Raw genomic sequence first — 2,842 nt, 5'->3', positions numbered from 1 at the left:
CCCTGGCGCCAGCCTGCCATGGTGAACCTAGCAGCACGTCTGTCTAGTGTGCACTGCTAAGCACCTCACCTTCCCTCAGCACATCTGTCTAGTGTGCACTGCTAAGCACCTCACCTTCCCTCAGCACATCTGTCTAGTGTGCACTGCTAAGCACCTCACCTTCCCTCAGCACATCTGTCTAGTGTGCGCTGCTAAGCACCTCACCTTCCCTCAGCACATCTGTCTAGTGTGCACTGCTAAGCACCTCACCTTCCCTCAGCACATCTGTCTAGTGTGCACTGCTAAGCACCTCACCTTCCCTCAGCACATCTGTCTAGTGTGCACTGCTAAGCACCTCACCTTCCCTCAGCACATCTGTCTAGTGTGTACTGCTAAGCACCTCACCTTCCCTCTGATTTTTTCCTTTGTCCTCTAAAGAGAGAAACTGTTTGCTGTCCTCAGAGCTTCATGGAGACAGACTTTGTAGCCCAGACTACCGTTGCAAGGTTAACATGGAAAGATTTTTGCTATTCTGTGTATTTTCTCTACCATCTGGCTTCTTGCTTGTAAGTGATTGCCCATTGTCTAAAGTCACTGGAAGCTTTGTCATATTGGCCGTTTCTCACTGAGATGTTGCATTCTGGAACTCTAGATTCCCCCCCCCACACACACACATTTTCTAAAACTTCAAGTCTTGATGAAGCCGACCTAAGACCTTATGGTTTAACCATATAGACAGTTGATCTTAATTTATCACAGGATGCCACAGATGTAATTAAGATTCAAATATCTTGTAGTAAGTTCAAAACTTTGTTCTATTGCTGTGTCTCATGATGCAAGAAAAGAAAATAACCTAAAAGAAAACCAGCAGAAGGGGTGACAGATGCAAACATGCAAAAAAAAAAAAAAAAAGAAAAAAAAAGAAAAACAAAAAAAAAACCAAAAAAACAAAAACAAACAAAAAACAAAAACAAAAAACAAAAAACCTTGCTTTTCATAAACGTCTTAGTGACTGTTCTTAAAGCATTTACCAGGTAGCACATGCCTTTAATCCCAGCACCGAGAAGGCAGAGGCCAGCTTGGTCTACAGAGCAAGGACAGCCAGGGCTACACAGAGAAACCCTGTCTCAAAAAACAATCAAACGAGCAAAGCATTTCGTTGGGTTTAGGTTTTCGGAGGTTAGCCAGAGAGCCCTAGGAATGGCCTCAGTCCTTTGAAACCTCCCAGCCTGCTCCCAGTCCTCCTACAAAGTCACACCTGCTGATCCTTCTAAACAATGGGGGACCAAATATTCCAATGTATGAGCCCATGGGGGGCTATTTTTATTCAAACAACCATAATAAGAAAAGTTTTTATAAAACCAGAAACTTATATGGAAAAATAAGTTTTTTTGTTGTTGCTGTTGGAATCTGGATTTTAATTGTGTACATAAATAGTGATCTAAGAATGAGGAGTTCTAAGGCTTGTACCTTATTTCCATGTGAAAGATTGCAGATTAGTTGGTCTGTAATATGGCATCACCCAAAACAGCAAAAAGGCTTAGTGTTGTTTTTCCTGAAGAAAGCCAGTTTACTATATCCAGGACTGATTCTGCCATTTGTCTGTAGAAATACTGATTTACTGTCTGGAGTTTCCAATGTTTACTTATAACTGATAAAAATGGGCAGAGAATGGACTTTTCTATTTATGTCCAGGTGAATTCTTCTGAAAATTTTGCTTCCACCAATCTTTGACGACTGTGTACCCTTGTTATCCCCAGTCATATAACTTCTCCCCAGTGATCTGGGCAATGATGATGGCTTGTTCTGGGTAATAGACAGAGGCACCTAATCCCATGAGAAAAGAAAGATACACCTCCTTCTTTATTTTTGAACCTCTAGCAAAAAGGAGTCCAACAAAACCAGCAAAACCAATAACACCAAGTCTTGGGACAAACCCAGGAGGTACATTCTGAAGATAGTTATAGTTGTCTACTCCCCACTGGACAAGGTATTCCACCTTGGGATATGTGGGAGTATACTTCCTGACACAAACTTGTATATGGCTCACAATGTTGGAGTTGTAAGATGTTTTCTTCAAGTTGAGTCCTTGCCTCTGCCACATATTTAAATTGACCCTCAGGAACGGAGTAGAATGAAAGCTCTTCCATCTTCATGTAACTTTTGGGATGCGAGTCCTTTTTGGGTGCTGCATAGACTCTGAAGGTGAGCAGGCTCAGGCTGGCCCCACTGACCTCTGAATTACCTTGAACATGTCGCTGGCAGCCTCGGCTTCAGCCAAAAATAAGGTTTTATCCTGAGACAAAATGTTTGGAGTTTTCCAAAACAAAAAAAGGAATGTTAAGGGTAAAACTAAGATGCTTAACTACTTCAAAAAGGGTCCAACTAAGTTTCACAAGATATATGTATACATACACACACACACTCACATACTCACACACACATACACTCACACACACTCACACTCACATACTCACATACAGATACACACACACACAATACACACTCACACACTCACACACACACACACAAACATTCACACACACACACTCACACACATATAACCAAAGTTGAAAAGTTCCAAGGGTATTCAGCACACAGGTTGGAAACTCTAAAACAATGTCACCCTCTTAAGATAGTGTCTTCTTGCATAATACTTACAAAACTTCCCTAAAAGATACATCTAACCAATTTCTGCTATGTTTGTCACGCTTTATGCCACTTAGAAAACTGAGTATTAACAAAGTCAGGGTTCACACTTTATTTATGTTAGTGACATGATCTGAGCTCTGTGGAATTCTAACCACAGCATTTTTGGCTGTTGACCCACATTTTGGTTCCCTGAAGACTTAGGATCTTGACT

The 2,842-nt window shown here is 41.4% G+C and overlaps 1 pseudogene across 1 annotated transcript; it reads right to left on the bottom strand.

The window, feature by feature from the left end:
• Positions 1-1,660: 1,660 nt before the first annotated feature.
• Positions 1,661-2,233, bottom strand: LOC308427617 (MICOS complex subunit Mic26-like; annotated as a pseudogene). The gene has a single exon. The product of its transcript is annotated as an MICOS complex subunit Mic26-like (transcript).
• Positions 2,234-2,842: the final 609 nt, after the last annotated feature.

The sequence above is a fragment of the Micromys minutus genome (genome assembly GCF_963924665.1).
Source record: "Micromys minutus genome assembly, chromosome: 11".
NCBI classification, from domain to species: Eukaryota; Metazoa; Chordata; class Mammalia; order Rodentia; family Muridae; genus Micromys; species Micromys minutus.
This window is presented reverse-complemented; position numbering and strand designations above follow the sequence as displayed.